At 43.3% G+C, this 25,785-nt stretch overlaps 1 protein-coding gene across 1 annotated transcript in view; it reads left to right on the top strand.

The window, feature by feature from the left end:
* The first annotated feature begins 420 nt into the window (after positions 1-420).
* NCK2 (NCK adaptor protein 2) overlaps positions 421-25,785 on the top strand; it is a 64,999-nt gene continuing 39,634 nt past the window's right edge. Inside the window, exon 1 of the mRNA XM_056861753.1 lies at positions 421-471. The gene's annotated coding sequence lies outside the window, so the exon portion shown is untranslated. The remainder of the gene's footprint in view (positions 472-25,785) is intronic.

Raw genomic sequence — 25,785 nt, 5'->3', positions numbered from 1 at the left:
TCAGGAGTTAAGCAGGCTTGACCCTGGCAAGCATTTGGATGGGAGACCGCCAAGGAATATCAGGGTTGTGACACAGAGGCAGGCAGTGGCAAACCACCTTTCAACATCTCCTCCCTTGAAAACCCCACCAGGGGTTGTCATAAGTCAGATATTACTTGTCTGCAAAACAAACAAACCATGAAATATGTGATGTGAAAAATGTCAGTACATTTTACAAAACCTGTTTTACAAAAATTCTGTTTGCTTTAAGCAGTGTGTCCATGTAATAATGTTCACTGGTGACAATTGTTAAGTAGACCGAAAATCTCTACCTACAAATGCAATTCAGCTACTTTAATTTGAAAGAGCAACCCTGCCAGAGTTTAAATGTTAATTGAAATGTCTTTGTGTTTTGTTTCAGAATCTTTTGCAAGTATATCGTATTGAAAAGCCCTAGCTTTTCACTGTCTGGATCTGAATTGTGTGCCAAAGGTAAGAAACTCAGGTCCTTTTAGTTGGAGGTTATTATTGTTTACTGATGATTCTTATTGGTATAATTGAAATTTGCCTCCAGTTGCCTCCCGTAACTTTTTGTGTGCTTGCAGAGCTAAAATTACAGCATTAATGGTAATAACATTAACGATTGCAGCATTAACAGTAAACTCAGAACAGAGGTTTCTGTTACTTTGTGTATCTTTAAAAACACATATAAATGGTAAATGTTACAGAAGCTTGTTAACCTTTTTCTTAGGTTGCTCATTCAACTGCAGTTCAAGTTTCTTTTTCAGTGTAGCTCATTGACTCCAGTGTGCTCTGTATTTTGGGAAGGATGTTTCTGCTTGTGCAAAAAGAGAGAGAGAAATGGATTATTTCTGCTTATTCCTCCTGTCTGTACTACATTTCATTTTGTTTCCAGTGGTCTTCAACTTTCTCAAGAACTTTTTATGGAAGTTCAGGAGGCTGTAGTAATAAGAGAAATGAGAAAAAACAGATCACATGAGCAGAGCTCTGCTCACTGTTCATCCAAACCAATCAATTTTCACCCAGGTAAATGGCATAGGCATATGTACTGTTTTATAACTTTCAAAATAGATTTATTGCATGGTTCATCAGAACCCAAGGACAACCTCAACCTTAGCCATGCTCCGAGACAAAGTGCTCTTTAACCACTTTAATTCCAGTTTCAGGAAGAGTCCTTCTTTGGCTCAGTGGTAGAGCATCTGTTTGGCATGCAGAAGGTCCCAGGTTCAGTCCCTGGCATCTTCAGTTAAAGGGACTAGGCAAGTAGGTGATGTGAAAGACCCCTTCCTGAGATATATTTGTAAATTTTGTGGTAGATAAAAGAATTGTGCCTGTGCTGCAGCAGCATCATGGGTCAATAAGAGACAATATGCATGAAAGCCTACTGTTTGTGTGTGCATGCTGTTGGCAGCAAATTCCGATATATGGATGGTAATTGATCATCAATAAATGGATGGCATATTCACAAGTAGAGTTTAGGAGGCGATCTGAACCTACAGGCGTTTGGGCATCTTTATGCATCTTTATGCACTTTTGCTCTCTATGCATCTCTATGCACTCATTGCTCTGAGGAGGATGGCATCTTGTCGTGGGTGATTCCCATCAAGAAGGCAGGACCACATCTGGAACGTACTGTTGTAGGACCTGTTTTAGATATACAATTTTACAGATTCCCTTGAAGAAGTGTATCCGAAATGCATAGGGGTGGTATGACTGGATGAAATTCCTAGCACCAGGAATATTTATTCCCAGGGTTGTGGGACCCTGCCGGTCAGGAGGCTGCAGTAGGGAGGGGGAAGGGGCAAAATCATCCTTCCTACTTGTTCTATCAGTTCTATCAGTTCAGCTGTGCTGATGGAAGAATGATTTTTACCTTTTCCAGTAAGGGGCTACAGGAAACAGCCAGAATCCTTGCGTTTGTGGATCACTGGATGCATTCTAGTAGATGTGGAGCATTTATTAAAACTTAGATTACTAAATAGCTTCTTTTGTTTTGTGATTTTAATTGTACTTACTTCAACCTAGGGATTGCTGTCCTATAATATATGTAAAATTATTGAGCTCATCATGTTGTTGACTTCTCGTCTAGCAGTATTTGGTTGCATGTCCATTGATTTTGGGCTCTGCTAATGAGAATAACAGCAAGTGTCTGTTGTAGTGTGGTCATTTGTCTTCATTATGCCACATAATTCCAGTCAAGGAAATAATATGTTGATTTATTGCCATTATTAAAAGGGATAAAGCAATTATTCTAACGTAATTTTAAGTAATCCGGTTTTCTTTGCATTGTAAATATTTTCAGAAAATAATTACATGTGTATCGGCAGTGAAGCTTCCTTTAGTTAGACTTGATTTTTTAAAAATAACAGTGTTGTTCACTTCCCTGGCACTATTGCAACTAACAAACGCAGAATAGCACAGCAAGTATTTCAGCAGTTAATGTTAATTGTGTTGTCTTCAAGGGGCTGACATTTGAGACCATCTATTATTATATTTATTACATTTTTACCTGTCCCTCTTCCATTGAGCTCAGAACATCGTACATGGTTTTCTCTGCTCAGGGTGGATAAAATCCAATGTTTTTTTTAAATAAAAAAACAATTTTAAAAATTTAAATCAGATTTTTTAAATAAACTTTTCCTCAAAAAGTATTTTATCTAAGATACGTTATAGTCCAAAAGTTATTCATCATGAAATAATGATTAGTTATTAATTATATAGCATGAGGCTTTATATTCATCCAATGTTTAAATTTTGTGGTAAATGAATTCCATTAATCCATTCTCAATGTCATGCTCTTCCAGAGGTTTCTGTATGATTATTCTGGGCAGTTTTTCTATCTACAAGATGCTATTACAGAGACTTGGTTTTGCAATTCTGAAAACGGTGAATTTGTGTCTACAGAAATAACACGCCTCTTCTTCACAGCAAAAATGTTATAAAATAAACATGCAGAGAAAAAGACCTTAATCCCATTGTTCCTTTGCAGTTTTTGTAATTTGTAATTTTTTGTAATTTTGTAATTTTTTTGATATAACTTTAAAATTAATCTGAAGTTATTATTCTAAAAATGACACCTTCATCTGGTTGTAAATATTATACCAGCAAGAATGAGTCTTTATGTAGATAACCATGATTTAAATCTAGTCTTAACTGACTAGTGATTTAAATTGGTTTGATTTAAATCAAATCCACCCTTTCTCTACTCATCCATTATCTCTTCACAGCAACCTTCTGAGGAGGCTAGGCTGAGCAGTTAGCCCAGGGTCATGGTCAGTGGAGATTTGAACCTGGGTTTCCCTAGGTCCTCGTCCAGTGCTGAAAGTACTATGCTACTCTGGCTACACCATGGTACTGGTAGTAAAACATTTGGGACCATGTGAGTGCTACCACAGTCCAATTACCAAATGGTTTTCAGGATCAGGACTTTCAAGATCAGAGGCAGCTACAAAGATTGGGTGCTGTAGAATAAAAGCAGTATTCTAAGTTCAAAATGGGGATGGAATTGGGGATAAGGTGACATGCTGGAGGAATGCCAGAATTAAAGTGTCAAGGATCAGGTGATTACAGGACAGATCTTTGGGCAGACATATTTTTGAACAGCCATATTTCTAAAAGGAAGGAACAACTGGAGTCTTCTGTTCTTTACCTGATACTGTAATACAGTTCTGTTCTTTTACACATGGAGGAAACAGTGACGGGTAAGCGTAACACTGCTTTTCTGAGCTCTGGTCCATTGCCAGTGGTGGTCTATAGCTACCTGCTATGGATGAAGCACAGATAGCTTAATCAGCTTTTTGTTTATTTAAATTAAGTTCATTTTGATAAAATGGTGATTATACTGTGGCCACCACTTGATGAAGCACATGGTTTCTCCGGAAGTATCTGAAACAAAATGGGAAAACTGTGTCTATTATGAGGAATGGTTCAAATCTTTTGAATGCCTCCTGGTAATAACATTGCTTTTATGAAGCATGATATTTTAAAATTGGCATACAGTGCTAATTAGGAGTGCAGATACTTGTCATCAGTCACTTCTTGTGAGCTTCCGTCCCTGGAGCAGGCTCAGTGGGGGGCTCCAGCTCTCTGACGCGCAATGCTGCTACCCCACCTTCTGTCCCATTCTCCCCGGAGGAGTGTAGACGAAGCCTCAGATGAAGTTTGGATACCGCTTGTCTCACTCGGCACTTCTCCCTCCTACTGGAGTATCGCAAGCTTGGTTTTCTTGTGCATTATCTCTCAGTACCCACTCCTCCTCGGCTTGTCATTCACCCCTGCTTTTTATTATGGCCTTCAACATTGGCTGCCCATTACCTGACATAGCCACCAACCTCCGGCCCACGCCCAACTCCCCTTTTTCTTCCACCCCGGCCTTCTGCCTTTCCTAGTAACGGCTGTGAGTGCTGCCCCTTGGTCTGCTCTGGTTTCCAGCCGTCTTCCCTTGTCTCGGTCTCCTGTCTGTTTCGGTGTTTCTAGCTCTGTTTGTGTCGTACCTCCCGTGGGGCTCCCCTCCGCCTGTTCCTCCCTTGTCTTCACCTCGCTCTCCGTCCTCTCTTGGCATACTATCCCTCTGCACCTCCCATCTTTCCCTACCTTGTCTCTGTGCCCAGTGTTGGAACCCTGCGGTGTTCCCTTGGCGTCGTCTGTTCCTCCCCCGTCTTTCCCCTGTTTCCCCTTTGGCTCCCTGTGTTCCGGAGCTACCTGACCCTCTCCCCCCTGGAGGTAAGTGCCCAGGGTGGCACACTACTGTCATATTGATTTTTAGCAGTTCAGAATATATGACAAGCATCTTATTCCTTGGGTAGTTCTCTCTCTCAAACTATATTTTTGTGGCTTAAGATACCATTTATCTGAGTTTGTCACTCAATTCATGAGCTGAAACGAACCCAGGGCTTAAAATGTGCTAGAGTTAATGTTTGCTGTAAATATCATACCTTGGTGTAATACACATACATTTGTTAGATAATATCTAGGTTACTGAAGTATGTGGGATTTTTTTAAAAAACACTGCATTAAGAGGGGTGCATGCATAGAAGGTAAAATATACTACCAGCTGACAAAGTGGAATTTTCACACTGTTTACTGAGGTGATTTTATTTAAGATAGTTCATACGCTCAGAATTTAGTGCCTCTTAAAGATACAGCATAAAACGGTTCGGGGGCAAAAATAGCCCTATGTTGTCTTAAACTCTGATAGTGATTTTTCATTTAATCTTTGTTGGATAATAGAGATTTACTGTGATTTAAAAAAACCTTTCTGCTGCATACATATAAAGATGTTGGCAGCTGGAAATAAGTATCCCAATCATGATAAAGAGTCTGACTGGAAGCAGTGATATTTCATAAGCTGCATATGACTGGTATGGCCAACACATGCCACTTTTTCTTTTGGAGACGGAAACACATTACAGGTGTCTGTATGCTAAAGCTAGAAGTGTTCTGGCCAAGATGGGGGAGCTGAAATGCTTGATGCTCAATGGCAATTTAGATCTCAGAAATATGGTGGAATGGGGAACTTCTATGGGATACAGTCATCCCTGGTTATAAGCTCTATAGGCAGGACAGGGAGGGACGGGTTGGGGAGGTGTTGTGTTGTACATCAAAGAGGGCATAGAATCAAATAAGTTGAAAAACATCAGGGAAATTAACTCCCCAAAAGAAGCAATATGGGTGGAAATACTGGGCCCTAAGGGCTACTTAAAAGTGGGGTGTACTATCACTCACCTGATCAAACCCTTGAGGCTGATCTTGAGATAGAGAAGGAAATAAAGGAAGAGACAAACAGATAATGTTATAGTACTGGGAGACTTAAAATACCCTTACATTGATTAGGTAAAATGGGCTCCAGTCATGCTGTAGAAGAAGTGAGATTCCTAGACATCATAAATGACTGTGCATTGGAAAAGTTGTTCACAGAGCACATGAGAGGGGTAGTGTTCTTGGACTTGATTCTGAGCAGGGCCTAAGACCTGGTGAGAAATGTAGAGATTGTTGCACCAGTTGGAAACAGTGACCACCACGCTATTCAGTTCAGCATTCATGTCAATGGAAAGTTATCTTGAAGTCCGAAACTGTAACATTTGATTTCTGACTAGGGAACTTTACAAAAATGAGGGAAATAGTTAAAAGGAAGCTGAAAGGGAAAAAACACAAGAGAATCAAATCCTTAGAGGATGCTTGGAAGATATTTAAAACCACATTAATTGAAGCCCAGATGCAGTGTGTTCTCCAGGTTAGGAAAGGCACTGCCAAGTCTAAAATAATTCCTGCAAGGTTAACAATGCAAGTCAAAGAAGGTATAAAAAGTAAAGAGGGTTCATCTTCTGTCTTCGGTGCAGCCCCACATGTGGGACTGCGCCTGCGCGCAGGCCTGCCGCCGGAAAAAATTCAATAGCCTTAGTCCTCCACCGGGGATGCCCCTCCCTCACAGGCGGGGCCGGCCTTCGCGCCGTGCAGCCCGCATGCTACTGGGCGGGGCATCCCCTTCCCTCCTCAGTTCCTTTTTTGCCGCCGCCTGGATTGGAGCTCCTTGCCTTACCTCTCCGAGTTCGTAAGTTCTGTGGGCCGCGCCCGGCCCTCCTTCTCTTTCCTACAAAAAAAAAAAAAAAAAAAGATAAGAAGAAAGAAACTTAAAAATAAAATAAGTAACTAAAGGACGTTAACAAATAAGCTGAATACGTGATGGCCTCTAAGGCCCCCTTTAAGATCTGTAAGAAGTGCCCGGCCAAGATACCGCACTCAGATCAACATGAACTCTGCTTAACTTGCTTAGGCGAAGGTCACAACGTGTCTAAATGCTCCATATGCCAAGGCTTCTCTACCCGGTCTCGCAATGCTCGCGCGCACCGGCTGAGCGCCGAATTGTGGAAAAAGGCTCTCTCGGCTCCCTCCCCTTCGACGGGTTCTAGGACCCCGGGAGACACGCAGTCGACTAGATCGGTACCGATCCCTGGTACCAGTTCGACACCGAGACCCTCGGATCCGACCTCCTCGGATCCGTCCCGGAGCCATAAGAAGCACAAACGCAAGACGAAACATCTTGACAAGCCGTCTAGCTCCGGCCATCCAGTGTATAAGAGGCCTGCGGAGACACCAAGACCCCTGGCACCGGACGTCTCCATCCCGGTACCGCCCTCGGTACCACCATCGGCACCGCCCTCGGTACCACCATCGGCACCGCCCTCGGTACCACCTTCGGTACCGAGGACGCCCTCGCCTCACCTGGACTCGCCGTTCCACTCCTTCTCTGAAGCAGACTTGGATCCCCTCGAGGACCCTCTCTTGATTACGGATCCGGACCCGCTAGACCCAGCCTCTATGGTACCGACCCCCTCGGTACCACAACAAATTTTCCAACCAGCTCCCTCCACCTCTGGGCCCACAATCTCCCCAGAGTTGGTCAAGGACTGGATCGAATTCTGCCGCTTCAGACGGCTTTCCATCAGAGGCGAACCGGTGGTCCTTCATACACCTCAATTACCCTCTCCATTTACCCCTCTGACTCAGCGCACTCCTAGACCGGAATCCGAACTGGAGGAAACAGAGTCAAGGGATGAAAGCTCTGAGGATGTATCAGAACCCTCACCAGATGAACTGGTAGGGGACACAGAGGCTATTTCACCATCTGAAGATCTCAGGCTCCGGACGGAGCAAATGATAAGGATGGCTGAAGCATTGGACATTAATATCTCCACAACGGACAATAGGCCTAAGGACAAGATCCTTAGTCGTCTCTACCCCGATACACCGGGCATTGCTGCCTTCCCCATACTGGAGGGCCTCTCAGAGATAGCCACATCTCTCTGGAAGAAACCTGCTTCCTTACCAGCCTCTTCCAAGAAGGTGGAAAACCTGTATAGGACAAAATCTGAGTCGGCTGAATTCCTCACAATCCACCCTCCGCCCTCCTCCATAGTGACCACGGAGATGCAATCTCGGCAGCGCCAGGGACCACATTCAACCCCTGCCGACAAGGAGAGTAAACGACTCGATCAGCTGGGCAGACGGACATACACCTCCTCTGCCCTGAGTTTCCGTATATCCAACTATCAAACCATCATGGGGGGGTACCAGCTTTTTTTGTGGGAGAAGGCTGCCCCCCATATTGACCTGCTTCCAGAGGAGTCTAAGAATGCCATGCGTCTTATCCAAGCAGAGGCCACTCGCTTATCGAGACAGCAGATCAACGCAGGCAAACATGCTGCAGATAGTGCAGCTAGAACGATGGCTTCAGCAATCACCCTACGTCGCCACTCTTGGCTTCGCTCTACTGCCCTTCCGTTGGACACGAGATCACTTATCGAGGATCTCCCATTTGAAGGCGATACCCTGTTTGCTTCATCTACCACAGAATTTCTCACGAATCTCAAGAAGGACCGCCAGACCGCCCGTTCTCTAGGGGTAGCTCCTCCTTTTCACCAACAACAGAGGGACAAACCTCAATATCGTCAACAATCTTTCGGCCCATCCTTCAACAGATACCAGAGATTTCAAAGATTTCACCCGTATCCTCCACAGGATAAATTCCAACATCAGCAACCTAGACCAAAACACGGTTTCAAGCAACGCTCTCACCCTAACCCCCAGAACAAGGATCAGAGACAACCCTCACAAAAGTTCTGACTATTTTCGCAACCCTCAGAGGAGGGACTACCGTTCATGAATAGGTTGGCTAAGTTTTCTGAGGCCTGGCAAGCTATCTGCGCTGATACCTGGGTTCTCAGGGTTATTTCCCAGGGTTACCACCTGGAGTTTAAATCCATCCCTACTTGTTTCTCTGCCAGTTCTGCGGCAGACAACCCACTCCCAGAATTTGCACCCCAACTAGGTGAACTTCTTCTGAAGGGTGCTGTTGAAAAAGTTAACCTCCCATGTTTGGGATTCTTTTCTCGTATCTTTATGGTTGATAAGAAGGATGGGGGCTCTAGACCCATTATTGATCTTAGATTTTTGAATAAATATTTACGAGTTTCCAAGTTCAGAATGGTTTCCCTACCCTCTGTGATGGAACTTATTTCACCCCATACATGGTTCGCAGTTTTGGACCTGAAGGACGCTTACTTCCATATTTCCATCCACCCTGAACATCGACACTTCTTAATGTTTCGTTATGGGTCTGAATTTTTTCAATATTCTGTCCTCCCTTTCGGCCTTGCCACGGCCCCCAGAGTATTTACGAAATGCATGGCGGTAGTTATGTCCTTCCTCAGAGACCAGGGATGCACGATTTATCCCTACCTTGACGATTGGCTGCTCACGGCTTCTAGCCCTGAGTCTCTCTCCGTCAATTTGCAGCTGGTTCTCTCTACCTGTTCAAAGTTGGGACTGATGGTCAACTTGAAAAAGTCTAAATTAAGCCCTTCTCCCAGAGCTCAGTTTATTGGTGCCGTGTTAGATTCCACAGCAGGTCGGGCATTCCTCCCCACTGAGAGGGTGTCCTCCATTAAGAGGCTAGTCCATCTTTTTATGAGATATAGACACCAACCAGTAGTCTCTATACAGAGATTATTAGGCCTAATGGCATCGACCACTGCAGTGACCCCTCTAGCCAGGCTTAAGATGAGGGAACTGCAAAATTGGTTCATTAGGTCCTACGACTGCTCTCGCCACTCCAAGTGGTATAGACTGTCTATCCCTAGGCCTATTCTGCGATCACTACAATGGTGGCTCTCTGAGCCTAATCTTCTTAAAGGGATCCCTCTGGGGTTTTGGACTCCAAGTTTTACAGTCACCACAGACGCCTCTATGGAAGGTTGGGGTGGTCATTGCGGGAGTCACTATGTTCAGGATAGATGGTCTCCTAGTGAGTTGTCTATGCACATTAATTTTCTAGAACTGAGAGCTGTGCGTTATGTTCTTACCTCATTCTCAGATATCCTCCAGAACTCGAGAACACTTTTACAATCGGACAACTCCTGCACAGTGTTTTATGTAAACAAACAGGGGGGCACAGGTTCCATTCCTCTCTCCAGGGAAGCCCAGAGGATCTGGGCAATAGCTGGGAGACACAACATAGACCTACGTGCCATGCATATAGCGGGGATCCACAACACCTGGGCGGATTCCTTGAGCAGGGTTTTTACCACAAACCACGAATGGGAACTACAGGATCAGTTTATCCTCCCCATTTTCCAAGAATGGGGCACTCCTCAGATAGACCTGTTTGCGACCAGGGGCAACAAGAAAGCGGTAGAATTCTGCTCTCTCGCGGGGAGCGACCCCTTGTCCCTGGGAGACGCCTTCCAGCTCATTTGGTCGAACCGCCTGTTTTACGCCTTCCCCCCATTCCCCCTGCTTGCCCGAGTTCTGGGGAAAATAGCTGCAGACAACACCGACTGCATTCTCATAGCACCCCGATGGCCGAGACAGATATGGTTCACCCTTCTTACACACCTGGCGGGGGGGAATTACAAGCCACTTCCAGACCACCCGAACCTACTTCGCTGGGGGGAACTGGCCCATCACGATGTACAGAGACTACACCTCATGGCGTGGAGAATCCTTCCCTCTCATTAGTGGGTTGTTCACAGCCGGTTCAGGAGGTCCTTTTGCAAGCTAGAAGGCCCTCGACTCGTTATTCGTATGACAGGAAGTGGGATAGATTTTTAGCCTGGGCGGATCAGGAAAGTTTTTCTCCCTTTACCTGCCCTGTTCCTAAGATCTTGGATTATTTGTTGGAATTAACCAAGAGGGGACTGGCAGTCTCATCCATAAGGGTACATTTGGCTGCGATTTCAGCCTTCCACGATAAGGTGGAGGGTTATACAGTTTTCTCCCATCCCCTTGCAAAACGCTTTCTGAAGGGTCTTAATAATTTATTTCCTCCTACTCCTATACTAACGCCCCAATGGTCACTCTCCCTGGTCCTAGCCAAACTGATGCTAGCACCCTTTGAGCCTTTAGCTCAGGTACACCTGTCGTTCTTGTCGGCTAAAATAGCCTTCCTGGTGGCTGTGACATCAACTAGGAGAGTAGGGGAGCTGGCAGCCCTTCGTATTGATAGCCCCTTCCTCAGGGTTTATAATGAAAGGGTGGTCCTCCACCCTAGTTTTAGATTTAAACCCAAGGTGATCTCTTCCTTTCACCTAGCTCAAGATTTAGTTCTACCAGTGTTTTTCCCCAATCCTTCCTCTCAAGCAGAGAGGACGCTACATACCCTTGATGTAAAAAGGGCTCTCCTTTATTACATTGACCGTACCAAACAGTTTAGAAGGTCCAAGTCCCTGTTTGTATGCTATCAGGGTCCCAAGAAAGGTAAAGCCGCCTCAGCCCAATCTATAGCGAGGTGGGTGGTCACGGCGGTTAGAATAGCCTATAAACAGGCGAAGGTGACATGCCCCTTGGGCATTAGGGCGCATTCCACCAGGGCGCAGGGTTCTTCTGCTGCTCTCCATAGAAAAGTTCCTGTGGGCGACATCTGCAGAGCGGCGACGTGGTCTTCGGAAGACACCTTTGTGAAGCACTACGCTCTGGACCTGCAGGCCAGGAAGGATGCAGCAGTGGGTAGAGCAGTTCTGCAGACCCTTTTTTCCTGAGTCGACCCCACCACCTACTGGGTAAGCTTGCTAATATCCCACACGTGGGGCTGCACCGAAGACAGAAGATGAAAACAGAGTTGCACTTACCTGTAACTGCTGTTCATTGATGTCTTCGGTGCAGACACACATCCCTCCCTTCCGACCCCGCTGTCGACCTAAAAAAAAAAAAAGAAAAGAAAAGAAAAGAAGAGAAACAAATTATTAAATGAAGGGATTAAGTTATAGCTGGTTCGTGTATTCCAGTCTTGGTCGGCGGCGGAGAAGGAACTGAGGAGGGAAGGGGATGCCCCGCCCAGTAGCATGCGGGCTGCACGGCGCGAAGGCCGGCCCCGCCTGTGAGGGAGGGGCATCCCCGGTGGAGGACTAAGGCTATTGAATTTTTTCCGGCGGCAGGCCTGCGCGCAGGCGCAGTCCCACATGTGTGTCTGCACCGAAGACATCAATGAACAGCAGTTACAGGTAAGTGCAACTCTGTTTTCTTTTTAAAAGTGGAAGGTCTGCCCCAATTAATTGAACAGAAGGGGCCACAGGCTCCATGCAAATGAATAATTAGGCATGCAAAAAGAGAATTTGAGCAGTTTGCTAAAAGCATCAACACAAACAATAAACATTTCTTTAAATATATCTGTAGTAGGAAACCAGCCAGAGAAGCAGTTGGGCCTTTGGATGACCAAGGAATAAAGGGATTGCTAAACGAAGATGGGGAGATGGCAAAGAAGCTCAATGAATTTTTTGCATCCATGTTCACTGTGGAAAGTGTGGGGTATGTACTCATGCCACAGCCAGTGTTTTCAGGAAGGGAGTATGAAGAACTGAATCAAATTGAAGTGATGAAGAGATGAAGTTCTAGACCTATTGTGGAAATTAAAAACCAGTAAGTCTTCAGGTCCTGATGGCATACATCTAAGAGTTCTTTGGGAACTTAGATCTAAGACTGTTGATCTACTAACCCGTGTATGTAACTTATCACTAAATTCAGCCACTGTACCAGAAGCCTGGAAAGTAGCAAGTGTTACACCAATTTTTAAGGAGGAGTCCAGAGGGGAACCAGAAAATTGCAGGCCAGTTAGCCTAATGTCTGTTACAGGCAAATTAGTGGAAACTGTAATCAAAGATAGAATTATTAGGCACATAAAGAAACAGAGCCTACTGAGGGAAAATCAGCATGGCTTCTACAAAGGGAACTCCTGCCTCACTAACCTTTTGGAGTTCTTTGAGAAAGTGAACTAGCATGTGTAGATAATGGTGACCCAGTAGACATTAGATACTTGGACTTTCACAAGGCTTTGGGCAAGGTACCTCTCCAAAGATTCCTGAATAAACTTGCCAGTCTTGGGATAAAAGGACGGATTAGAGGGGCTGGAAAATTTAGTCGGATCAATAATTGGTTAAATGACAGGAAGCGGGTAGCCCATTCCTGAAAGGGGGGACGAAGTTCCTTTGGAGCCAGCGTAGGTGCCTGCTTATCACAGAATAAGATGGCACCTATGCTGTCGCGGGGACAAACATGACAGGGTACAAGACACCCCCTGGCCATACTGGCAAGGCTTTCCCAGAAGGGAAAGCTTTCCTTCCCAGAGGGGAAAGCCTGCACCAGTGTGTGTGGGGTGGCGTTCCCATGGGTGAAGCTACCTTTAGGCAGCTCCACAGCCCTTTTGCCCCAGGAACACCCCCTTGAGCGGCAGCAGGGCTGCACTACTTTTTTTCATGGCGCAGCCTTGCTGGTTTCAATGGGGCATTTCCCCTGTTTTTATTATTTTTATTTTTTAAATGCTTTTTTAGGCTCTGTGGCAGCTGGGAAGCCACCGAGAAGCAGCATGGCTCCGCCGCTCCAGGCCACCGCTGATCTACACCCCCCCCTTCAGGATTGGGCTCAAAGAGTAGAAATAAATGTACAGTTCTCACAACAGAGGGAAGTCGCAGTGGGGTTCTACAAGAATTGGTATTGGGACTGGTACTGTTTAATTTGTTCATAAATGCTCTGGAACTAGGGTTGAGTAGTGCCAAGTTTGCAGATGATACTAAATTATTCAAGATGGTGAAAACCAAGGATAATTGTGAAGAGTTCCAGGCGGATCTCCACAAATTGGGTGAGTGGATGACAATGTGGCAAATGAAGTTCAGTTTTGGTAAGTGTAAGGTGATGCACATTGTAACAACAACAAAAAAACAATCCCAATTTCAAGTATAGGCTAATAGGGTCTAAACTTGCTGAGACAGAGGGGGAAAGATCTTTGGATCGTAGTAGATAGGTCAGTGAAAGTGACTTATCAACCCAATGTGCTGCAGCGGTGAAAAAGGCAAATTTGGCTAGGGATTATTAGGAAATGGATCGAAAATAAAACAGCCGATATTATCATGCCTCTGTATAGATCTATGGTGGGGCCTCAATTGGAATACTGTTTATTGTTCTGGTCACCAGTTCTCAAAAGGGACGTCGCAGAGCTGGAAAAAAAATACAGAAGAGGGCAATCAAGATGATAAGGAGGTTGGAGCACATTCCCCGTGAGGAAAGGCTGAAAAGTCTGGGTCTTTTCAGTTTAGAATAGAGATAACTAAGGGAAGACATGATAATGGGTTATAAAATTATGCACAGGGTGGAGAGAACTGACGAGAACTTTTTCTCCCTTACCCAAAATCCTAGAGCTTGAGGGCGTCCAATGAAGCGGATGGGCAGTAGATTCAGGGCGGACAAAAGGAAATACTTCTTTATGCAGTGAGTGATTAAAATGTGGAATTCACTGCCAGAGGATGAAGTGATGGCCGCAGGCGTAGATGACATTAAAATGGGATTTGCAGATTCATGGAGGACAAGTCTATCAGTGGCTACTATCCATGGTGACTAAAGGGAACCTCCATGTTTAGAGGCAGCCAACCTCTGAATACCAGAGGCAGGAGGCAACATCAGGGGAAGGCCTTGGTCTCTGTGCCTTGTGGTTGGACCTCCAGAGAAACTGGTTGGCCAATGTGTGTGACAGCATGCTGGACTAGACGGACCACTGGTCTGATCCAGCTGGGCTCATCTTATGTTCTTAATTGTTTCTAACTCATTTAAAATCATGTGCAAACGCATATCCTTTATGCTACATTTTACATACTTATATTCGTGATTATACATCAGCTGTATTGATACAATTGGGAAAAATAGTGTTATACTTTATGAAATAACTGTTAATGATGGATTTGGTTAACTTTAAAACTTATTGTTTATGACAGCTGTGTAGGTAAATTCTGTTGAGAAAATATATTTGAAATTCTGTTGAGAAAATATATACTCTTTAAAGTGCTGATGAAACAGAAGTCCTTGCTCAGTTAGAATTATAGTCTATCTAGAAATCATTTCATGAGAGAAGTTCAGTATAAATTCCTGTTATTTTGATTTATTTAAAGTGTTTATATACACAGTTTTCTTTCAAGTATCTTAGAACCCAAGTTTAATGGACCTCTGTACATTCTGAACTTTGGGAGGATAGACCAGATGTCAGTATTTTGACTGAATAGTTCCAGCTAGTACTAGAGCGTAGCATTCTAAACGAGGTCAGAAAAACTTGTAGCGTGTAAAGTTTCATGCACATAATTCCAGTTATTTGAATTGTCTCAGTCAGACCTCTCCCTTTGTGCAATGAGGGAAAATGCAGAACAGAAAGAAGAAATGAGTCATATGAGGTGATTCCAGGAAATTTTCTGGTACAAATCCAGATGTTTGAAATGTGTGCAATAGCAAGGCATTAATACTTCAAGAAGATCATCCTGCTTTCCCATATCCTTTACATGCACACAAGATCATGTGGTACTATAGCTATGAGAGAGAGGTGTCAATAGAACAAATTGAGTCAGATCACTCCCTCAGATCCAAAGTTCATTACTGATAATGACTTAAACAATATAAATCAATTATATGCCAAGAACCAGTGTGGTGTAGTGATTAGAGTGTTGGACTAGGATCTGGGAGATCCAGGTTCAAATCCCCATTCAGCTGTGGAAGCTAACCTGGTTACCTTGGGCAAAATAATTCACTAAATCCCAACCTGATGAGTCTGTGGATTGTTTAGATCCATTCCAGTCTGGTTTCAGGCCTGGTTATAGGACTGAAATGGCCTTGATTGCCCTGGCAGATGACATGTGCTAGGAGATGGACAGAGGGAGTGCAACCCTGTTAATTCTAGACATCTCAGCTTTCGATACCATCAGTCATGGTATCCTTCTGGATCACATTTGGGGAGGCACTGTTTTGTAGTGGTTCTGGTCCTACCTCAAGGGTAGGTTTCAGAGTGTAATGCTGGGGGACCTCTGCTCTGCCCCTTGGACTTTGGTCTTTGCGTTTCCCCAAGCTTCCATCTTGTCCCCCATGCTTTTCAACATCTACTAGGGGAGGTCATCCAGAGATCTGGCCTGAGTTGTCACCAATATGCAGGTGACTCTCAACTCTATCTTGCACTACCAGCAGATCCCAGGGAGGTTGTGGAAACTGAACAGGTGCCTGGAAGAAGGTTTGGAATGGTTGAGGGCTAACAAGCTGAATTTAATCCTGTGCTCTTGAACCTGGGCCTCCTGTTGGATAAACTGGTGGTAGCAGTGGCCAGGATGCCTTTCACCAGCTTCCACTGGAGAGCCAGCTGTGGTCCTTCAGGGGCAGTGAAGATCTTGCCACTGTGTTGCATGCCCAGGTAACAATGTGCTGTCCAGAAGCGACAGTTGTACTGAATGCTGTGGCCCGAGTGTTGACTGGAGTGGGTTGTAGGGACCATATCACTGCTGTCTTGTTCCATCTACACTAGCTTTCAGTTTGCTTCCAGGCTTAAATCAAAGCCTTTAAAGAGTTGTACAGCCTGAGCCCCGTGGCACAGAGAGGTAAGCTGCAGTACTGCAGTCCAAGCTCTGCTCACGACCTGAGTTAGATCCCGACGGAAGTCAGTTTCAGGTAGCCGGCTCAAGGTTGACTCAGCCTTCCAACCTTCCGAGGACGGTAAAATGAGTACCCAGCTTGCTGGGGGTAAAGGGAAGATGACTGGGGAAGGCACTGGCAAACCACCCGCAAACAAGTCTGCCTAGTAAATGTCGGGATGTGACGTCACCCCATGGGTCAGGAATGACCCGGTGCTTGCACAGGGGACCTTTACCTTTATAGCCTGGGTCCAACATACTTTAAGGACTACCCCCTCCCATATGAACCTAACTGTACACTCCGTTCATCTTCAGAGGCCCTTCTTCAGTTGCTCACGCTCAAGCTAGATGGGTGGCAACCCGAGAAAGGGCCTTCTCAACTATGGCACCAAAACGGTGGCATTCCCTCCCCAGGGAGGTTCATCTGTTACTTTATATCAGTGTGTTTCACCAGGAGGTGAAGACTTTTTTGTTTCATCTGGCATACCCCCAGTAACAGTTATTGGCTCTCCTTCCCATGTTATGTGTTTTAATTGAACCATTTTATGATTTTAACTCCTTAAATGTTTTAATGTTTTTTATGTGTGTTGCCTTGTGGACCCTGATTGGGTGGAAAGATGGCATAAAAATGTTTTAAATAAAGAAATAAATTATATGTTGGAACTCCATTTCTAAATGCACTGGCAACTGCTGGGAGCTTTTAGAGGGTGGAGCTTTGGAAAGAAAGCATTGCTGATGCAGCAGTGTTACTTCTGGATCTCTCCCCCCCCCCCCCCGGTTCTAGGAATTCCCCCAATCTCTATGGGGAAATTCCTGGAGTGTTGTGTACATGGTGACTGGAACTGATATTGCTGCATCTGTGCCATCTCCTCTTCCAGTCTTCTCCCACTGCGAGAGCGGAGGAGAGCCAGCAGGGGCAGGAGGTTGCCCCCTCCAGCCTAGGGTAACTGTAGGTAATGATGCTATGCAAAAACAGAAGTAGTACTTGTATGTCTTGGAGGCTCATCAGTTTGTGTAGGGTGACAATGGGGTTGGGGAAATGGAAAGTCAGAAAAATGCAAATAGATTTCTCCCTCCCAGTAATCAGTTATCTTCTTCCTGCTCTCTGATACTTGGCCAAGGAGTGTTCTCCTTGCTTTGTCTTTTCTTTTCTTCGTGCCAGTGAAGGAGCTACAGCTGTCTGTCAGTGCAGTTCTTATTTCTTTCTTTATCAACATCCTTTATCGTGGTACATCTTCAAAATGGATGCTCTTTGTTCTAAATTCCTCCACCTGTGGAATTGCCCTTCCTATCCTAACCTTTTACTAGTTGCATATTCTGGACCTCACTCCTGCCTGCTTTAATCCAGCCCTCCTTTAACTGAGGCTAGCCTTGAGTTGTCAGGATGGATGAAAAAACACATCCCTAAGACTTGGCTGAGACTGAACTCTGCCCCACCCTTGGTATAAAAGTGGAAGGCAAATGTCTTCATAGTTGGTATCTTGAGACGGTGCCCCTTCACCAGGCCACCTGCAGGAACACAATTGTTTTTTTGTAACCCAGCGGGGAGTGACAGATGGGCTAGGTGTGACTGGAAACAAGCAGCCTTGAGTTGGAAAAGGTATTTATCTCTTGGTTCTGCTGTACTTCTTTGCTGCGCTGAAAGCAGCTGAGGTTGCTGTTTGTGAATATTGCAGGCAGAGATGTTTCCTAGATGGTCTGAGTCTGGCCAGTTAATCTTGAGCAACAGGAAGATGCCACCCTTAGGACACTGGCAATGATTCTGTAGTTGACTACATTGCAAACAACATTTTCAAATTACAGGTTATTTTCTGAAGACAGAGGGTGCCCTTCACTGTTCTTCAATCTACATTTCTTTCTTTTGCTAAGTTCGTGCCCCCTTTCTAGTCCAGGGGAGCGAAGTACAGCCTCTTCTAATACTCCATTGATGGATTTTTTCCAACAAGCTTTTCTAGGCCTATTGAATGTGCTGACATCCCCTTTCATATTTGGTAGCAGTTGTCAGCCTTAGCCTTTTCTACTCTTCAAAGGTTAGAGCAGGTTGAGATATTTTTACACAGAGTCTGAGTGGGAGATTTTTCTGCTGCTTCTGAGAGATTTGCTTGCTGCAACAGAATTCTGCTGTCATTTATCTTTTTCTAAAGCTTCTGTGCTTTTTTTTTTACAAGGTATTTTGAACATTTAGGTTTGTTTTATACCTAAGATTACTTTATTTATTTATTTTTGTTACTGAAAATTACTTGCAATTTGTTGTTGTTGTTGTGCTTCTTAGCTTTTCTAGCAGGATGAAACCAAAAACTCTTAACTGTAGGGGAAGTACAGTTCTGAAGAATAATGTTGGTGGAAATCATGTGGTTGGCACCCCAACGTGGGTGGTGCCTGTGGGTGCTATGGCACCCGCTGACAACTTTTGTGATGCCTGCCAAGTGTTTTTGGGAAGTGGATGGGGCCAGGTAGGGCTTTTGCCCAGCAAGCTGTCTGATTGACTATTGGAGATTTAATTGGCTATGCAGATTTTTTTTTTAATGTTGCTTTTGCAGCAGCTGCCAACACAGCACAAGGATCTACACTGTTAATGACGTTAAGCTATAACAATCATTTTGTGGCTGGCTCCAGCTCCTGTGGCAGCCATTTTGTTGCTGTGCCCAGATGTGCACGCAGGCTCTAAAAGGTTGGGGACCCCTAATGTCGAGTGATGAACCTTGCATTTAATTGGGTAAGCATGTGTAATTGTTGTGGGAAAGCGAATGTGGTATAAGGATTAGATTGTTTCACTCAAAGGGGAGTGAATTCAAATTCTGTTTCTAGAATATTCAAGACCCTTAGAACAAAGAGGACTTGCATTTTCTGGCAGCTGTTACACCTTTTTCTTTGTCCAGTTGTGTTCTTCAGGAACAGTAACTTCAAGATGATAGCAAGTCATCCGCTTTCCAGTCTGTGTAGTTGTGGAAAAATTAATTAATGCGGTGAATAAAACACACACAAAAAGAGTATACACTTTTCTTCTCTAGAATTGTTGTGAAGAAAAAAGAGGCATTTGACTACTTACCTTGAGGTCAGCAAACTGTAAAATTCCTTTTTTTGGGCGGGGGACATTTTCACAGCCTGAATCCTACAGGAGCAAGGTTTAGTAATTGATGGCTATGTTTTAAGCCTCTCCTGCTTTGTTTTTACTTAACAGTTTCATAATAATTTTTAAACAGAGTATTTAAAAACCTCCCCTGAGTGTGGAATTAAGTATCAGATAAAAATGTGTCCTTATTTGTCTTTCCTTGTCCCATCAGAGATGCTTTGTTGTTACAGCGGCGCAGCACTGAATAAGAAACTGTAATTTCCAAAGTAAAGGGGGAAAAAATCCAAAGAATTTTTGAATACTGTCCTTCAAAACAACCAAGAGCAAGCTGAGTTAAGTTGGAAAATCACTTATTCAGGTAATGTTTTGTTAGGGGAGTCATGCTGAGAAATCATAGCTCATCTGACACATCCTTGATAGGAAAAGACTGTCTTGCCTTTCCTTCCTTTAAACACAAATTATAACTTTACATGGTCCGGGAGAATACAATACAGTGCTATAATGGAAAACAGCTACTTTATTAGAGCTTAGTGTGTTGCCGTTAAGGCAGAAGCAAAGTCTCTGTGATGTAGTGGCCTAGAGTGTTGGGTGTACATATGGGAAAATTAGGTTCAGAACTTGGGTTTCACCATCCAGCTGACTATGTGTCCCCAGTAAGTTGTTGTCTTCCTATTTCATGGTAATTACTGAGATGAAATCAGAGTATCCTGTGTTATGCTATCCTTAGAAGCAGAAGGAAGGAGAATTTATGCAACTATAATAGATAATTCAGAGCTCTGTTATCAGTTTGGAGGACTCTGGGATGTAGCTTCACTGCACAGATATCTTTAACAACCTGAATTAAGGGGTGTTTAATTTAAAAGAAAAAGAGCCCCGTGGTGCAGAGTGGTAAGCTGTAGTACTGCAGTCCAAGCTCTGCTCACGACCTGAGTTTGATCCTGATAGAAGTCAGTTTCAGGTAGCTGGCTCAAGGTTGACTCAGCCTTCCATCCTTCCGAGGTGGGTAAAGGGAAGATGACTGGGGGAGGCACTGGCAAACCACCCCGTAAACAAAGCCTTGGAAACATCAGGATGTGACGTCACCCCATGGGTCAGGAATGACCCGGTGCTTGCACAGGGGACCTTTACCTTTTACCTAATTTAAAGGATTTTCCTTTCTGTTTTGGTTTTAATGTTTTTAAACGTTGAGCTTGATTGAAATGTTATTACCAGGGGTATTAGGCTACTTGTGCATATTCATATTTTACCCTCACCAACCAGATAGTGCCCAACGTGATGATGAAGACTATAGAAACCAGCATTTTTTCCACTTCTGCCTATAGATTTTTATGGCACTTTATTGTTTCCCTAGAAGATTTTTTAAAATTTCTTGAGAACATGAAAGGAATATTAGGAGCCTGAATTGGGGGGTGGGGCGGTGGCTGTTTGATATTTCTCAGTGTACTTTTTCAGCAGTGGTGACTTGACAGATAGAATGAGGCCATTCGTCAGTCCACAGACATTCTGCATGGATTCCTCCTCCCTAAAAGCCTTTTAGTTTAGTACTTAGCTGGACCCCCATGACTGGTACATGTTACATTGTCATGGTGTCATTGCTGCCCTGAGGATTCCCTGTTCTGCAGCAGCAGATAGAATTGTAGTTTAATACAGGAAAAAAACTTGTTTAAGGCGGAGGAACATTAGGAAAACTGTTTATATTTTCCTAGCCTTGAAGAAGTCAATCTCTCAGTGCTGGAAGGGATAATATGGGAGCTGCAGACATAGCCTTCGTAGGGCTGCCCTGTTAATTCAAGTATTGCAGGTTGGGCATTGGGGGTATATTCCTGCTGATGGTGATCCCATGTCAAGATAAACACGTCAGATTTCTTCTCCTGTGAAGTTAACAGGTTCCATCATTGGGGGAGAAGCTGTGGTATAGTAAACGTTGCCAAGACTGAGCTGGATCTCTGGCTTGAAATAAAATTCTGAAACATTTTTCAGTGTTTCCCTCTGAAGGGGTGGGGGGAACCACCTAACGACATTGCTGTTTCTCTAGAGAAGCATATTGACGAAGGCAGACTCGTAATCTTATGAGCAATATTGTGGCATGTTAGACGGTCTCCTCACCGGAAGCTCTTACAGAGGCAGACTGCCATTTTAAGTTCAACTGATCTCAGGTGTACCATAAACACTGTGAAGGGAACTCCACTCTTGTGTTGTGGGCAGCAAAGCGGTGCTTTTGCCGGATTGTATGGAGGCAAAATGCTTCTAGCTGCTGTGACCTATAGAATTGTTTTCTTGGTCGAGTAGTATTTTGTGTTTGGGGAGGCTGTTAATACCTTTTTGTCTTTTGCGTGGAATCTGTCTTTTTGCCTTCTTGACATCCAGTACATGTTTGACTACTTGGTAACTTGTATTGCATATTACTGCCTTGCAACTCCTGGCTGAAAATACATATTTGGTCAGGGGAAAGACACTGCTGCCCGACTAGTTTATGCCAGTTGTGGGAATATGTGTTAAAATAATTGGTTATCCTTTCTAAAAAATAAATCAAATGAAAAAAAGTGCTGTGTTCAGATTTTACAGAAGTTCTATCACTGAATGGTGACGATAACAATAGAAGAGCAGATGTGGGTTAAAGTGGGTTAAAGTTGACATCAGTAAACTCCCCCCCCCAAAAAAAAAATCCGTATTGGCATTTCAGAAAACCAATACAAACAAGTGGCACTTTCACACAGCCCAAATAATACACTTTCAATCCACTTTCAGTGCACCTTAACAATCGTTTACAAGTGGATTTTGCCAGTTCACACAGTAAAACCCACCTTCAAAGTGGATTGAGAGTGCATTATTTGGGCTGTGTGAAAGTTCCCAAATATATTTGGCACAGTGTTTGATATTTGACATAAATAACAAAGTGCTCCTTTCAGATTTTCCTTTGATTATGGGCACTTTTCAGATAGGAGTGCATGCAATAGACTGTTTTTGTGCTGCAAGAAAGCTATATAGATATTCCATTGCCTCAGAAAACAAACTAAGTTGAGGTTTCCTGTAAGCAGTTCAGATCAAGCAGAGGATGTGTAATTTTTTTTGTAGTGGTTGTATTTTGTATCTTTTATCAGATGAATTGCACACTGGATAGGAGAGCAGGTGTGGGTTACATCAGAAACCTGTTTTTTAAAGAAATCAGCACCTGTATTTCAGAGAAAATGCAAACAAGGTATGATATTTGATATGATTTATCTGACTGAACCATATTGTAAAATTTGGGTGATAGTTTTAATTTTGTAATGGTGTCATACTATGATAAATGATGGGATAAGAGAAGTCATCATCTCCTTGTAACTTCATCTTGTAACTGTGATAGAATAAAAGATCTTTCTTTTGTATTTCCTCTTATAAAGTCATGCAAGTAAAGCGTTCATATGGTAGCCTAACATACTGCACAGATAAATGTTGTACTTGTGCAATGGAATGAGGTATTTGTTTTGCTGTATTTATGCGATTAGGGCTGTGTGTTCAGTTCCTTCACATATCTTCAGTGCTGTGGGATCAAGGGAATAGATCTCATAATCATGCAGTTGTGTGCCTTTAGATGTGCTGTACTGAAGACAAGGTCTATGGGTTAACTTTTCCGTTAAGATGATTTAGGAGCGAAGTGTGCACTCGCATACTTATCATGTAGGACTTAGTTGATGCTGTATTAAATGTCTTCTATTCCTGTACTAACGAGTTCGCCTCTAAATTATTTTCTTGCTTCAGCCTCAGACTAGTTTCATATCCTGGTTTAAGGCTACCATGGTTCATTTTATCCCTATTTAACGATTGGGCCAACACACTGCTTAACCACAGTTAAAGATGGAATGTATACCAGAATTATTATTTTTATTTTATTATGTTTTTATCCCGCCCTTCCCAACTAAAGCCAGGCTCAGGGCGGCTAACAGTATTTATTATTTTAATTGTAATTCTATGCTATCTAAATAATTAAAACATTAGATTATTAATAAACAATAATGGCGCCCTGATCATGACTCTCAGATGATGTTGCTATTTCCGGGTTCAGAGAAACCAAGCTTACCCAGTGTGGGGAGCCACAAGATGTTAATGGATGGGCATAAGATAGGGTAGGAAAAGACAAGTAAGGAAAAGAGGGGAGGGAGGGAGAGGAAGGGAAAAGGCCAGATGTCTGTACCAAGCTAAAGTTGGGCTATGTTGGTATAAATTAAGAATTTGTTTAACTATACCTAAGAGTTCTGTGCACTAATATGAAAAATAATTTATCTTTGAGCATCTTTGTCTAGAAATGAGATAGACACTGGTAGCACTAAGATTCTGGGACCAGGTTCTTACGTTCTGCCTGTTGCTCTTTACTTTTGTCACATATTCTCCATGCAACACCATAATCAGGTCTGTAAAGAACATTGTTTTCCCATAGAGCAGCTCCAGTTCTCACTTCTCTCCCTTGGTAAGAAGGCACAACTGGGTTATGTGATAAAGTGGGTAGAACAGAGGGTGCTGGGAACTGGGTTTGGAGGTAATATTCTGGGTTTAGAAGTTGTTGAAGTAGCTTTTGTTTGGGCTGTGCTTAGAAGGCATGGAACAGCCAATTTCTTGAGCACCTCTGTAGTTCAGCATGGTGTCAAAAATAAGATCCGTTCTTTCTGCTCCATTGGGCAGACGTTAGGGTGCTGGAGACTATTTTATTAAGGCATTTAATATTTAGGAAGTAATTTATTAATTGAACTGGAAAGGTTTTTTCCCACTTAAATTGGTAAAGAGAAAGCAGAGTGTTTTCTCACCTTTGGTTGCCCTGGCTGGTGATAATCTGGCAAGGCTTTATGCTGACACAGTAGTTGTTGATATTGGAACATTTCGACTGTCCGTGTTCAAAATAATTTGAATTAATCTAAATGTACATTAACAGTATAAGAGCATCCAGATCAGGCTGAACTGTAATCTCCCTCTGGCTAAAACATGTTATTGACCTGTAGTTTGTCTATTTTGTGATTATAGGGGGTTAGTTTTATTTAGAAACTGTGCTTTGCCCTTGTACAACGCTCACAGGGAAGCATTTTAAAATGAGAACAGTTAGTGAATGGAGTACAGCTGTTTATCCCGTTCCACAATCCATTCTTTTTCTGTGTAGGCACTTTTGTGGGTTGTGTATATTTGTTTATCCAGAGACACAGAGAAAGCTAAACATCTGCTAAAAAGCATAACTCTTCAGCAGGCTAGAAATTATACCCATTGTGCCACCAAACCTTAATCTCCAATTTCGTCATTTAAAGGATTGCTTCACATTTTATTTGCTCTTCGCCTTGCAACGGATCTGTGTATTTCAGCTCAAGCTCAAAGCAGATTGAAATAATGTTTTCTTCCTTGGTTCTTCCTCTCCCCCCCCCCCCCCGCATCCTTGGGTGCTACCCGAGATCTTTCTTCAGCAGGGGTGACCTAAACAAAGTAAATCTACCAAACCCTCCCTTGCGTCATCTTAAACTATTGCAAATTACAGATTTAGGCTTTCCATCTTACCCTGAAACATCTCTCTTTCCCCCATATGATGATGGTAATAATATTGTACATCCATCCCATTGAAGAATTTACTATTTAGTGAGTTTTTAGTTGCTCCAAATAAAAAGATATTTTACTGATGCTTTGAAATTGTTTTCTGTTGGACCAGCTGGCTGCCTATGACAGCACATGCAGGATTATGTATGTTTGTTTTTGTTCTGTCACTTTTCTAGCTCAGTGACTCTCTGCTTTGTACTAATCCTGAAAATATTTTCATTAATCCGCCGTTTTATCTGCCTGTTATTTTCCCTTTTTTTTACCATTTTGTCACTTTGTTATTGAAGAGTACTTTCAGCTTTAGGCTGCCTTGGAGGTAGAGATGTAAAACTTAGAAATTTGGAGTCCACTGGTGGGTGGATTCTTGGGAGGAAAAGAAATTTGGGGAGAATCTGAAGTACATGCAATACTTTCCTCTCAAACCTAAACTGGTTTTACTGCTTAAACAGCATAAATGCATAATTTATAAATTAGCATATAGAATTTTAGTATTTGGTATATTTATGGAGTTTGGAAGTGTGAATGCCTCAGTTTTCAACAAGCAAAATTGTGAATATGCCCAGTACTAAAGAGAGAGAGAGTGCACACTACAAACTGCTGCACCCTATGCTATTTTGGCACACATATCTTAGTTTTGTTTTTTTCCTGAGAGGTGGGTAAAATAAACGTTTAAAATAGAAAACAGCTTATGTAATAAACAGTCTCATCCAGTCATAATAGGTGTAAAGCATGTTTAGATAG

Source organism: Euleptes europaea, chromosome 16 (genome assembly GCF_029931775.1).
Source record: "Euleptes europaea isolate rEulEur1 chromosome 16, rEulEur1.hap1, whole genome shotgun sequence".
Classification (NCBI taxonomy): domain Eukaryota; kingdom Metazoa; phylum Chordata; class Lepidosauria; order Squamata; family Sphaerodactylidae; genus Euleptes; species Euleptes europaea.
This window is presented reverse-complemented; position numbering and strand designations above follow the sequence as displayed.